Source organism: Ruditapes philippinarum, unplaced genomic scaffold (genome assembly GCF_026571515.1).
Source record: "Ruditapes philippinarum isolate M1 unplaced genomic scaffold, ASM2657151v2 ctg15955_1_1_1_1, whole genome shotgun sequence".
In the NCBI taxonomy this organism is placed as follows: Eukaryota; Metazoa; Mollusca; class Bivalvia; order Venerida; family Veneridae; genus Ruditapes; species Ruditapes philippinarum.
The window spans coordinates 9332-24359 of record NW_026859585.1 but is presented as its reverse complement, the minus strand read 5'-3'; the positions used below and the strand labels follow the sequence as shown (position 1 = coordinate 24359).

The following is a 15028-nucleotide window of genomic DNA, read 5'->3' as shown; positions in this document are numbered from 1 at the left end:
GGAGGGAGGTGTATGCGTCAAAATGATGCAGATGTTCACTCATTTTTATTTTCTCTAAAAAGACATCAGTAAACAATCTCAGAAGGGTCCTACATACTAGCTATCCACTGCACCCCCTCTCCTCCTGTCGTACCGCGACTGTCTTGAAAAACCAAATGCACTAAAAAATGCAAAATAAACATACAAACACAAAACCACAAAAAAGGGGAAAACAATCACTGATACAAAAACAAAAAGCTTTGCATTAAACAAATCTTCAATATAATCAAGCTTATGATGGGATGGTCTCCGTAACATTCAATTAATTACATTATAACATTCATGATATATAGAATAAAAGACATATGGAACGTATTTGTAACGACTGAAAAACATATTGACCAGTTACTGTTCTCATATAGTATAACAACAGTTTTATTCCAAGTTTGCGAGTCTGATCTGTTATATTATGTGCACTGAAACGTTTCCTCGGCAGAAGGTTTCTATAGACTCGTTTTGGGCTTGTCATGAAACGGAACAAAATTTAAAAGTAATCCTTTTGTTTATGATAACGATGATAAATGTTCTTACTTATATACACATGTAGACGAAACTTGTAAATTATATTGTTAGTATGATGTTGTAGCATTGGATGACCAGTAGATGAACCTTCACACACCTTTCTAAATAACAAATCAACTTGTTTTTCACGTACGCTTTATATTGTCATCTTTACATTAGCTTAATGAAAAATATACGATATCTCTAAGATCAAAGATTCTTTGAAAAAAAAACTCTCGTGGCATTTATTTGGCTTCATTATGAGGATGTATTTGCAATGGTGTTATTTATCACACAGCTAAGCAATGTCAACAACCAAACTATATTGACAATATTTCATTGAATTCTCATCAACTTTATACTAATTTAACGGATTTATGGACTTTGAACCTTTGTTGTTTTTCAAATAAAATGATGGTTTATATATTGTATAAAACATTACATAAATGTAAAAACGTTAAGTTAGTACCTTTAAACGTTAAAGGGATATTCAGGCAAAATAATGACAAATCACGCTAAAATGACATTTCTTGAAGCTTCAGTATGAATTTCTGTTTAAATTCTATATATTTTGGGTTTGAGGCGTAAATATATCTATATAGGTTGAACAAAATTTAGACCCGAATAGAATCACCAAACATATGCGTGTTCCATTCATTTATGAGTTTATCATCACCCTAATGTTTACTTTAGTAATGCTAATTAGGCCGTAGGTAGTGTATCAAATAGAGTTTTCCTATCCCTATCTAAGTCGAACAATCTGTTCTTTCCTTATTGTTATGAACTATTTTATGCTATAGTTTTCAAAAAGCTGATGCCATAATTTTCAAAAAGTTTATGCCATAATTCCTTATGTTAAAGAAGTTAAATTGTAGTATCAATTAAATGGTTACCACTTGTTGCACAGACGACAAATATCTTGCAAACACCAAAGCTAAAATCAAACAGAGGTAGTTCATTTAAACATTATGTTTTGTTTGCAGCAAAATCTTGCACGCTTTGCAAGTTTCCGACAGTACCTTTTCCACGCCACATGTTTATCACTTTTTATTATTCTGTCTTTATTTTCGCAAAACCTTTACTTATAATAACAACTTTTACTTTTTTGTTACTACGTTGTATATATTCATACTGTAAAGAGAACTAAGAAAATAAGTTACATTGAGCATCATCGTCAATTGTTATTCATCTTATCAATGTTTAAAAAAAATAATAATTCATCTTATCTTTTTTAACATAGTTTTTAGTCTTATCTATCTCTTATTTTTCAACATGACAACTTCTTAATGGTATTTAGCGCACAACGTTGAACAGTTACAACATGTGTTTCAATTCCAACAGACAAATCTGACATGCGAAAAAAGGCATTGTACAAAAATGATAATAGCTTAGTCCTGAACTACTGAGTTTAATTATAAATAGACGAAGACGTCCGTGATTTATAACATTATTCCAATACACTTATGAGGAATGTACAAAAATATTCTTCTTTTCTTCATTTGTAATCAACTGTACTGCTTTGTTTTTCACGGTTATAATAAAGTATTGTCTAATGCATATAAGCATATAATAATCATTTTATGAAGCCATCCGTCAAAGATGAAATTCATAACGTTGTACAACATGTAAGATGATGATAACCTGAAGAAAGTACCACTGATTGAAATTAATTGCCATAAATGTAGCAAAATGTAAACAAGGTAGCATTTTGACTTTCATACAGAATACCAAATCACAATAAGTGTACTTATTGCCAAAGAAATCAACAGAAGCTCAATATGGTTCATGAAAAGAATAATATTTTCAAAATTATAAGAAGACACATAAAAGATAAAATAAACTTCTGCAAAATAAAACATTAAAGCATTTTAGGGAGAATATGACCTTTAACTAGTCCGTTATTATCTTTATTAGTTATCTATCCTTTGGGAATATTTGTGATGTTTAACAGACAATATGCCTCCTTTTAGTATAAAGCTACTTAGACTTTATAATAACAAAGGTTTATATAATTCACCAATATAGCATTACAATTACTGTCTGTCATAGACATAAAAATTAGGGATATGCATACACTCTTTTGTCATAATAAGTACACTTAATGCTTCATCACAATTTTGCTCCTCTTGCACTTACATTGTTATGTGATGTTTTATTTCATGGTATTGATAAAATACTAATATCTAATCGTATATAGAGAAGTCTACAGCGTCTTTGGTAACTATGAACACATGTTCTAGTTATATATTTCAAACAAATCAATACTTTTGAAGATAATCACACTGATATGCGGATATCAAACTATATTTGAAGTTATTTGTCTTAATACAATTTCTCTGATTTTTATTATGTCTGTCAAAAGATAAAATGCATTGTAAATGAGTACAAACACATTTCTGTATTTCTATGTAGCAAGTAATTATCACCCTACTCTCAAATAAAAATAGCAAAATCACTTTTTTGTTGGTTGTTTAGTTTTCAAGTCGCACCTACACATAAGCAATAGTGAAAAACAGAATCCCTAAAGAAGGCCCAACACGGCAAAATTATAAAATGTTGCAAGCTCGGTTTGATTGTATATGACCACTGCCATCATAAATAGCGGAGGAAGATTTCAAAATCATTTATATTCACTAAATAATAACATTAACCGTGTATGTAGCAAATGATAATTCTCAATTTCTCCAATTAATATAGCAAAAGCACATTCGTTTTGGTTCGTTGGGGTTTAAGTGGCACCAACACAGTAGAGGTCATATATGACGACTTTCCATCACAACTAGTGAAGGAAGAACACAAAATCACTTCTATGCACTAATCATAACATTATAAGTATAATAAGATATCTACCATTTTTACAAATAGCAAACGACATAGAGAAATATATTGTCATTTTCAATAATATAGACATTCCCTCACTAGGTTTGATAAACAATATTTGTATAAAAACAATCGGTTATATATGTAGTTATTAACCAATTGTTCGGTAAATTAAGTTACTATGATTGAGTGAGTGTGATGGAAAACCTTAGCGATCAAGAAAAGGTCAAAAGAGGGAATAATGAGTGAAAAACAAACACAACGATACTTTGATATTTAATATTTTGAGTTTGAAATTCCCGAGAATATCCATTGACTTTTCCAAATTTGAAGCAAATCAAAAGTATTATTTATACTCTGTGGATTAAAATTGGATCATAGTTATTTATCTATGTACAAAAACTTGTCTTTGCCTTACTATAACTAAGATCATAAGAGCATAAGACTAAAAATTGACTTTCCATGACAAGTGCTTTGGCAATGATATATAGATTTTGGTATAAAATACATTCATATGTATATTTACTTATGCTTGTTAGAGGCTAGTTCTTTTTATTCTGTTTTATATCGTAAAAAGTATTACGCACCTGCTAGTACAAAAGCTATATATATTTTTAATAAATGCAATATTTAATATATTTGAGATTTAAAAAAGTAGTTCAATGACAAAGTATTAGAGAGCGTGGTAAGAGTTATTTAGAACGGAATGTGCGATACATAAAATACAATTAATACATTTAAAGCTTTATTTTTCAAAATCACCCATTTCTTCTTATATTTCTCCAAGTAATATTGTGTCTTAGTTGTCAACACAAAGATAACCGACCGCTCAGAAAATCAAAGCAACAACATCGCATGCTTGCTCGTAGATAAAATGAAACAAATAAAGTTTAATATGTATCAGTATCATAAGTTTTGGTCCATTCCGCTGGGTTTTGACCACTTAACCACCAGACATCTTCAGAAACAACTAGATATCATAAGTTAAAACTCTAGTAACTTTACCAGAATTGATGTGTAATGAAATGTATCAACTTGATTACTTATGATGGAAATTCTTATGGATGAATCTTAACAATGAAAACATTCACACTGTGATTGAAAGCAATATTGGTACAATGATCCTGTTTGATGTGATATCCAGTGAATTTGCTCTTACAACTTCCCACTTTCGAAAGTATCATTTGAAATAATGAATAAAACACAGATTTTTTTTCAGTAACTTTATTTAAACTCAAATCTAATAGAGTGTTATTCCACTGACTCTGCCAAATATTGAAATGTATAAGAGTAAAATGATGTTTGTGTTTTAGGCATTTAATGATATCACCATCTACTTTAAAGCAAACAGTGTATTGTGAATGATATTGTATATTGTAATGAAGAAAGGTCATGGAGATTTACAAATCTAAATTTGTTCAATTTCAAAATAACAATTAAAATTAAAAATGGTATACACTCCATCAGAAATATGGAACGTATTTTGCAAAAGCACGGTTAATAATCGTTGATTGACATAAATTTATCTACAATATATCAAGTGTTCATATCCAATTAGACGTTGTTAATAATCATGAAATTGCTCTAATAAGCTATGATATATTACAACGATTGCAAGCAGTCTAAACAGATAAATGAATATCGTGGTAAAATGAAATTACTGATGGAAAAATGAAACGCTTCGTTTAGAAAAATCATCTCTGAGGTAATCAGTCTGATAATTGAAATGTCTTTGAAGTGTTTCGCGTACAACATTTGTGAGGCTTATTCAATATATAGGGTGAAATATGAAGCGTTGTTACCGGCTGAAAATAAACATATGTCCTTGACCATGGTAAAAGAAGATATTCGCAAGTACATATTTTGATAGTGGGGAAGGTTAAAATATGATACATATAATAATATCCACAGTGTAAAGGCCTGTTTACCCCCTGAAATGTATTATTTCTGGTATCTTGTTATAATTTCCAAGAAGTAACTCATTTGCAATATACCTTTACAATTATTTGCTTCTGTTGCTTTTTGGCAATTAATACAATTATAGTCATTTATTATTTTTGTATGGGAATCACAAAACTACTTTGTTTACTCTTTGCTATTATCTTTTTGACTGGTTTTTGACTATTAACTACAGATGACAAGCATCTAACATGCTCTAAAACTGTTATTGAAATGTTATAAAACCTATATTCGCCTTTCGGAATCATTATTTTATTCGTTTCTAAGGCATAATGTAACTTTTGCTGCAACATTTCTTGAAATGCAGTCTATTGTAACATTTGAACTGTTGTTTATAACGAATGATAGGTATGTCAGACGTAAGAAACAATGAAAGTAAAAGTCTTTAAAATTCGAGGCACGTTTCCTCCTACGCCGCCATAAAGAACTAGAAACAAATTGACGCATTCAAGCACCGCTTTGAACAGAGATACATTTGCTTATATATCTTAATAAATAAAAACGCAATTATTGTAGAAATTTGCTATACCTTTCTCTGCAAAAAAATAAGAAATACCGACAATATTGTTTTGCTATTACACAAGTGTTCATGCAAACATATACAAGATCTTTCAACAGTATTCAGATAATAAGTGTCAAGGTCGACATTATCTAGATATATGTTATCTTATTATAACTTGTCAGACATGTCAGTGCAGAGCGAAACATGTATTTATAGTGTTCCAGGTTTCTCTACATCGTAAAACAATTGTATAAATTAAAGGGCTGCAAGCTCTGTGGTAATTTCTGATCTTCGTAATCTAAATCGTACTGTATATATGTATGTATTTTCCTGTATGAGTTTATTTGTATGTACTGTAATTCATCTTGCAAAGCACCAGATTTTGAAACATACGGAATTTTGCATAACTAGAGTTGCATCAAAAAAATAATTTATGTTCATTTTTTATGACAGCCACACTTTATCCTTGCATATCATGGCTACTTCTTTAACAAAGACACTTAAAAAGAATTTTAAAAACATTGACTCGACTGTGTTTTGAACTTCAGACCTCTCACACACGAGACGAGCGCGTTACCCCTGCACCACGAAGAAGTTATACAAACACTGCCTGAATAAAATAAAATCATTTTACATTTAGAACCTCATTGCATTTCAGATTTGTAATCCTTATTAATTTCGAGGTATTTTGTTCAGTTTAAAAACCTGTTGATTAAAATTGAAGTAAATAATTCAGCGAATATCTTCTCGCCCAAACAGTCCGACATGTAGAATCTATATATTCCACTACTCGGCAGTCAGATTTATTTGTGTAGTATTCGGTAATCGAAAAATAACATTTTCATTTATTAAAATCATGTTCATCCGCGTAATTTGTGATTGAGTATTTATTGACAATTCTATAAGCCAATGCGTTGTAATTTGTTGGATACTTGTAACAAAATAAAAATATTTCTTTCTTTTAAATTGCTAGTTTTAAGCTGTTTTGAGAACTAGAGTAACATCGGGTAATTTCGACACTTTAAGAGAATTTTGCTCACAAGTGTTTAGGTGTCGATATTACAAGATCCGATTTTAACCCGAATGTGAAACTTACATTTTGGGAATACTTCTTGATTATGTAAACGAACAAGAATGTCTTGTTTGATTTGCAATATCTTTCTTACGAACATAGATATCGTCGTATAATTTCGACATGTTTCGTCTAATTTCGACATACTCCAATTTGATGAAAAGAGAACATGAAACATTTATTGTTTTACTGTGCAATTAGATAAAGATTTTATAAACCATATTCAATCATTAAATGTTATTCCAATTTTTAGTATAGGACAATAAAATGACATTCAACTAATGAAATAATTCGAGGACCGATGTTCAAATATAATAAATAAAACAATTCATTTTCGAAGTAAAAAACACGTTTCTTTTAAGTTCTGGAAAGGTTCGTAATTATACAGTTCATGCACGAATATATTTGATTGATAAGAACGTTACCTGTTCATTGCTTTTGAAATGATTTGAAGTATATACATTGCGTATTAAGTACATACATATACGCATATCCATTGACCATCAATTATCAAACTGGACACATCAAACTGGACACAAAACTGGCAAACAAAGTTGTATTTTATCACTTACTCAACTTAAAATTCATCGGTTCACCTGTACATGAAAAATTGCCATCTATATTTGGACATATCAAGTACACATAATCCATTCGTCAATCGTCAGTGTCACCATTCTAATCATTCATTATTTGTGCATCCAGAACACTTGCTACGTTGACCAAAGTCGTCGTCAGTGTCAGCATAGATGGGAATTTCAGAATTTGATTCTGACGATGTCAGTAGACATGCAATACAGGACTAGCAGACGACACATTGATTATGAAAGTACAGTGAACTTTTGTCCAAAGACAATAGAGGACTATCAGAGGACATATAGCGAGCAGAAGATTTAATGCTCATGACGGTACTCGGTAGTCCTTTGTTAGTAAACGAGACAGGATAAGGAAACGGCATAGGACGAGCAGATGACTCGGTGTTTAGGACAGTGTACAGAGATGTCTGTGCAAGAAGAAAATACAGGGTTAGCAGACTGCAAAGGCTGAATAGACAGCAATTTATCAAAAGACTTGGTGATGCTAAATCTGTATGTTAGTTACAATGCATATTTTATGAAGTAAAGTTTGCAATGTCAATACAGCGACTTGGAAATTATGAATAGCATTCTGCAGTTTGTCAACTTGAAATTAAAAAAAAACATATATCTAATGTTTTTTGTTGTTGTTTATTTTATTTGTTTTTTGTTGTTGTTGTTTTCTAATTAACGTATTTTAATTAATGCATGTAGACCTAGTTACTGTTGTGAATTTAAAGTTTTAATATTTCTATGACTATGTGTCGAAATTGGCCGATAGAGAAGATAAGTATCGTTCAATTCCGACACCCCTGTACAATTGTTATGCGTCTTATAATTGAGAATTAACTCAATGTTAAATGTTCATAACATTCATATTTAACGTTTATTTGCATCGAAACTAATACAAAAATACGAAATGATGACAAAGTTATGTGCCTGAGTTATCGACCCTTCTTATAAGATTCTGTAAATGTCGTTTTTTCGGAAAGAGTTACGAGCAATGGCATCCATAGACCGGAAATTTCTAGAAAAGGAAGAATGCCTAAGAGACCAAGAGCAAGTGATGACGTCACATATAGTTCTGACATCGTACAATGGATTTAAATAAAGTAAAAAATGGTGCTATATGGTTAATATAATATGAAAATGAAAGAAGGTGTCGAAATTACACCAGTGTCGACATTACCCGAAGTTGCTCTACTTTTTGTTAGGTCTGTCGTGAAATTCTATGTCAGAGATTGAATGTCCACTTTGTATTTTACTGATCTTCGATCGTAAAATACAAAAACCGTGTATAATCAGCAATTTTCTAAAACAGACTTATTTCAGCTTCCTTGTCCTCCAAACTACATTTACTGTTACAATTCAAATAATCCATACATTAAACAGTAATCTTTAATTCATTTCCTGAGACAGTTATAGTCTTCTGCAAAAAGAATAATTAGAAGGAATTTGCCTGAGTGAAACTTCGGAGTAACCACTTACTACAGTATTTTTTACAAAATATTCAACTGATACCATCAACGAAACAATAAATATCATATATATGACGCACGACGCGAGAAAACCGGTCTTAATGACACTACAATAAATGTGCACTACAGCGATTTAAATGACGTCACTCTTATTGCGTACTGTATACACATGTAAACACGGAAATGTTTTTTATCGTGTGTTATTGTTTTTTAAGTGTATTATCGTTAGAATTCAGAGGAAAGTTTATAGTAAGAAGTAAGTGTCTATAATGTATAATGTATAATTTATGAAATCAACAACAAAAATATATCATGCATGTTTATTTATCAGAGCATCGAATTGATAAATATTTACTGACGTTTACAGTACTGTATAAAATCTACAATCTAAGTATGCTTTGAAATATGGAAGAATAACTTAATCGGCAACATACATCGGTGCCTTTTTATAGAATAAATTTACGTTGTTTTGATCTTAATTAAATCAGTCTATTGTAGGTTTACCAATTATCGATCTCTGTTTTATAGGCAGATCAAAATTAAGGTTAATTTAAGAATAATCTAATCAGTCGCAAGTTAAATTAATACTCTCTTTCATAATTCATTTACAATATGTTTCTATAATTCATTTAGAACATGTAAGCAATAAAATAATATATGTCCAAAATATGCTACGTCATCATGGAATAAAAACGTTTTTTAGATTTAATATTGTCTTTTATTGATTAATTACCACATTAAATTATTACTGAGAGTATAGCTCAGTGGATTATGCTGTGGCCTCACACTCAAACAAATCGGGTTCGTATCCTGACTGAAGCCAATTTTTTTTATCCGTTTTTTATTCATTTTTTGTCATTCATAGGATCTGAAATCCCTGTGCTCGTATTATTTTTGGGAGAACACTTATCAAGTCACAAAACAGATATTTCGAGAGATACTGACTGTGATTACTCAGAAGTGGAAAAATGTGACACTAGCAACGACGGCACTGCGGGACCACGTACTTCTCGCACAAAAGGTAATTTTTTTCAGTTTGTAGCAAAATATTTACAATGATATAAGGGACAAGAGGTTTAATATATACTCAAAACTACCATCTTACACAATCAGATATAATTTAAATCAGTACTAGGGATATACTACTAAAATATTACAACCACTTCTTCTCAACTCATATAGTATCAGTACAAATACCAGTACTGCTGCACCAGTATGTTTGGTTTGGAAGCAAATAAATACCAGTGCTTTAACATTTTAGGGATTTTACTATCATTTTACCAAGTCTGTACACGTTATATTTTAGGACAAAATAAAAACCGTTACACTGGTTACGTTGGTTATTTTTTAAGTTTGGCGATAAGGCAGAACAGAATGAAAGATCGAGTACCATATGCAAGTACCAGGTACTGATTCAAGAAATCTTCATTACTAAGATTTTACTTACTTCTAGTTACTCGGCAATCTGAACTGATTTTGACACTCTTATCTGTTTTCCCAAAGACAAAATATGAACACTGTAGTATTGTTAAAAAGCACTTCAAATCGCAGCAGGTAATTAATGCTTTTCAATATTACAAAATAATTTAAATTTTCTTTTAAAGACATGTGCGGTGTTAAGTTGATGCGGGATTCGCACATCTAAAGGCATGATTTAGAAACACTTCAACAGCTGGCCGATGTTACAGAGAAGTCATCTACAACAAACAGCCGGTATGTTACCCCAAGCGGTCATGGCGGCAATGGAAACCCGTTCTTGAGGGATTTTTCAAACCAATTATTGGTAAAAGGTAACCTATGTTTATCTCATTTAAATGTAAATGTTGTAACTCAGAAAATATCTTAAACATGAAAATTTAAGGGTTAATTGTTTCTTTAATCGTTTACAAGTAGCTTTATTTTCTTCTTTGATTAACTTTATATTTTGAAGGAAATGTAGATACTGTATAAATGGTCCTTAAAGAGTTATCTGTTAAAATACTTTATTATTTAAATACTTTCTTTATTTATTATTTTAAAATTAAAAAAAAAAAGCAAAAAAAAAACAAAAAAAAAAACATGAGGAAATGGTTCTGTAATCACATATTGATAGAAAGAGTTGTTACATAGAAAGACGCCACATGTATATTGTTAGTAAACAGAATAAAATTTTCCGGAACAAAATATTATGCTGAGGCATTCGTCACATATATCCAGCTTAATACACTTTACAGTAATGCGAGATAAATCAAATTATTCTGTAACATTTGTTTCTGGTTGAATTATGTTTATATGTACAGATGGTCTTATTTTACATTTACAGTTTACAGTTTATGAAAATTAGTCATGTGACCAAGTTTACTGTCGTGCTCTAAAAACTGTCCAAGCTCTTCCATTCTTTTAACTCTCTGAGTGGTAAATGTGCTCAGAATAATGTTTTTTTTTATTTATTTATTAAAGCATATTTAGAAATAAGTTTGCTGCATTTTTCATGACGGACATTTATCATTTTTCTATAGATAGAAAATTCCTGCACTTCCGGTTCCAGTCGAACACACCGGGTGTGGTTATGGCAAAAGCAACACCTGAAGGCGAGGGATATTACATTCAAGTCTTGAAAGAACGCGGATTCCGGTTCGGTTCATGTGTCCGTCCAAGCGTTATAACGCCCGTAGGAATGCCAGCAGTGTCGCGAAGTGTGCGTGCGTTCGTCAGTCAAGACAGTTAATCATATTATCAGTGCAATGTTACAACAGCTTAGTGCAGAATTAAATATCAAGAACTGTTGTTGTTTGTTGTTAAAACACGGCCATTGTTTCTGTTATAAAGAAAAATAGAACTTATTATTTAACTGTCTATGTTTTTTATAAGTATTAAACGTTAAACGTAGACTTATATACTGTTGTTGATTTATTACTTTGGGTATATACCTAAAAAATTGTCTGATTTCAATCTATGCGACCCGTGCATACTAAAACCCACCAACACACCTGTGTCTTCTGACCGTGGTCTGCAATATTTGTTTTTCAAGCAGTATATAGTCTGAAAATTTCCTTTTTTACAGCTTAAACATACTAATGGAGTGAAGTTAAGATTAAAATATAATTGCCGTTTTAAATTTTCCAATTAACAACATTAAACGTCAATTTAATTTTTCGACGTCATTTATTTACAAAGTGATCAAATATATGACGTTCTTTAAATAAGTATATCTCAATAACTAACCCTTTGATTTTAAAACAGTTTTCACCGTCATATTCAGAAAGATATTCTCTACAAAAATAATTGAAAAACCAAATTTCGAAAAAAATGTCATTAAGACCGGTTTTCTCGCGTCGCGCCTCATATGTATTGTAAAGATGTGCTTCGAAACACCACTGTTTTTCAATTCATTGATATATTCTTTCAATGTATAAGCTCTCTTGTGCTGAAGACAAACAACATGCAGCTGCCAAGCCTCAGAAAGCAGTGGAAACGCCATGGACGTTGAAGAGTCAAGTTTGGAAAGATTCGAGTCACCGTAAGAATCTACTCAATGCCCCAAAACACTGACCCACTGTAACTATTTCGAACATACACAAAACAATGCGAATATGAATATTAAATGGGTTTTTTTCCACAGAAACTTTAATTCTATCAATGTAAACGATAATATCCAAAATTTACAGGTCTATAATATCTATAATATACATGTACCCCCATATGGTATAAGTTTATTTATACTTTATAGGTTTTTTTTATATTATCATTAATATTGGTTATTTGATAGAATTTCAAGTTCATGTGGTATTTTCTTTTGAACATACAACATAATAGTCAAAATGAACAAAGTCTGTTAATTGATTAATTTGGTAGGTCAATCTACTATTTTAATGACCTAGTCTGACCCATCAGTGTGTTTACATGCATTTCAATGAAATAAGAACCAAGAACAACTCATCTTAAAATTGCAGACGAAGAATGATAATACTATGATAAAACAATTCGTAAAACTTGCCTACTTAAAGATAATTAATTGTTTTAATATGTTTGCATTTTATTTCCTGCAAAATTCTCCAGTTCGTTGCGACACGAATATACCGTTTCGGTAAACTAAAACTACTTCTATAAATAGATTTTCGGACTTTTACAGTGTTCAGGTCATCATTCTATTTATAGGTAAAGCAATAGTTAACACTGTGTACTACAAAATAATTAATAAAAATACCGAAGAGCGCGATTAATTGACGGATAAAATAATCTCATTGGAATATGTTTACATTGCGAAATCATCCAGTTTGCTATTCATTTTACATATCACGACATTTAATTTTTGATAATCAAACACTTATACGAATCGGAATGTTCGGCTATTATGGCCGACGAAAAGGCTCGAGAAGATGCAATTGCCCTTTCACAAAATCTGATTTCATTCCATAAGGGCGTCGCGCTTCGGCGCGGACGCCAATAAACGTACTGGAAACGCACAAAGCTGCTCGCCGGTATGATGTAAAAAAGACTTCGGCGTTAAAAAGAACAACAACAAAGCATAAACAAAACCAAAAAAAAAACAAAGGGCGTAGGTTGCCATTCGAACGCCATGTAGGATGAGGGGGGGGGGGGGGGTATTAGATCATTTTTAACGTTTATATTGCAAAACATTCTTTGTCACTAATAAAGCAACTACCATACAAACTGTTGCTACACATAACGTGGATAAAACTCACCAAACAACATAAATTGAATGTGTAATACCTTTATACTTTTTTTTCTTTTCTTATCCAAAACTTCAAATTAATATTTCATTTTGGACAAAATAAATCAATAAATTTTAAAAAGTAATAACAAATACGTCATATCTAGCAACATCGCCAGATGTTTTTTAAATGTTATCTTTAGTTTACAACACAGATATTCTTCTAACATTCGACATAACTTCTTTTCATCGATCAGCTACTTTTTATTCATGACAACTGTGCACTTTACATTAAAGAACTTCAACACGTGTTCAACTAACAACTGACAAATCTGACATGCTGAGAAAACGCATTGTGCAAAACTGATATGAGTTTAGCTTGAACTGTATGCGATGCTTCACCTGATTCCTCGTTATCGACGATTGACATTATACATAGACGGACGAAGATATTCGTTATTTATAATTTTAACGTGCTTTTTTGCATTAAACTTCTCATTCGGTATGATAGCAAAGAGTGCATTTGATTTGACATATTTGTAGAGAATCATTAATTTGCAATAGAAAATGCATTCTATGAAATACAGTGGACCATTATTTAGATTATATCTCGTGTCAGAGTCTAAATATAATATGGGCAAGTTAATTACATTTTATACTTTAATTTGCAGTATTTGTCGGTGCTTACAGTTGATTTTGTTTTAGTCTTTTGACTGTTAAAGATCCTGTATGTTGTACCACACTTAAGTTATATTTTATATATGTATATAGTTATGCTTCTAAAACAATATTCAAACATTGAAAAATTGGTTAAACATGTACTGCAAATATTTGTATACATTATATGTAATCTTTAAAATATATGCATTCATTTCTTATTGAAAAACTTGATTAAGACTTTATAGAAAATAAATTTCTAATTACCTCCCTTAACTTGAAATGTTAATTCGGTAATATCTTTACAAATAAGGCTTTTTGGAACTTACCATATTATTAAATCTTCATTTGTGAATTATATTTATGATATAAAACCATAAAAATTGAGTTACACGATCTTTAATGCTTTTAGGTCTTTCGTTTTATACTCGGTCCTACATTAAAGTGTCATATTATGTCTATTAATGGATGGCCTTATGATATGGTAAAAGAAAATAAAAGGACAACATGCTTTGGTTTGGTATTAGAAAAAAAAATGGCATTTTTAATTACAAATTTAAAAAGAAATCTCGTTATGCGACAGTCATTAGTTTTAATTATTCCATTGATTGATGTCAACCCGACTATTGTTTTTTTTGTAATTTAACTTGAGTGAGTCATTTTGATGGCAAGCTTTAGCGATATTAAAAAAAATCAAACTTGCTTTCACAAGTATGCCCCTTACCTTATAACTACACCTTGTCATTATAAGCAAGTATTCTAGGTCTCATGTTG

At 30.9% G+C, this 15028-nt stretch overlaps 1 long non-coding RNA gene across 1 annotated transcript; it reads left to right on the top strand.

The window, feature by feature from the left end:
* The first annotated feature begins 9197 nt into the window (after positions 1-9197).
* Positions 9198-12269, top strand: LOC132757172 (uncharacterized). Its single transcript, XR_009629412.1, has 3 exons — positions 9198-9964; positions 10548-10733; positions 11442-12269. It is a non-coding gene; the product is annotated as an uncharacterized LOC132757172 (long non-coding RNA).
* The last annotated feature ends 2759 nt before the right edge of the window (positions 12270-15028 follow it).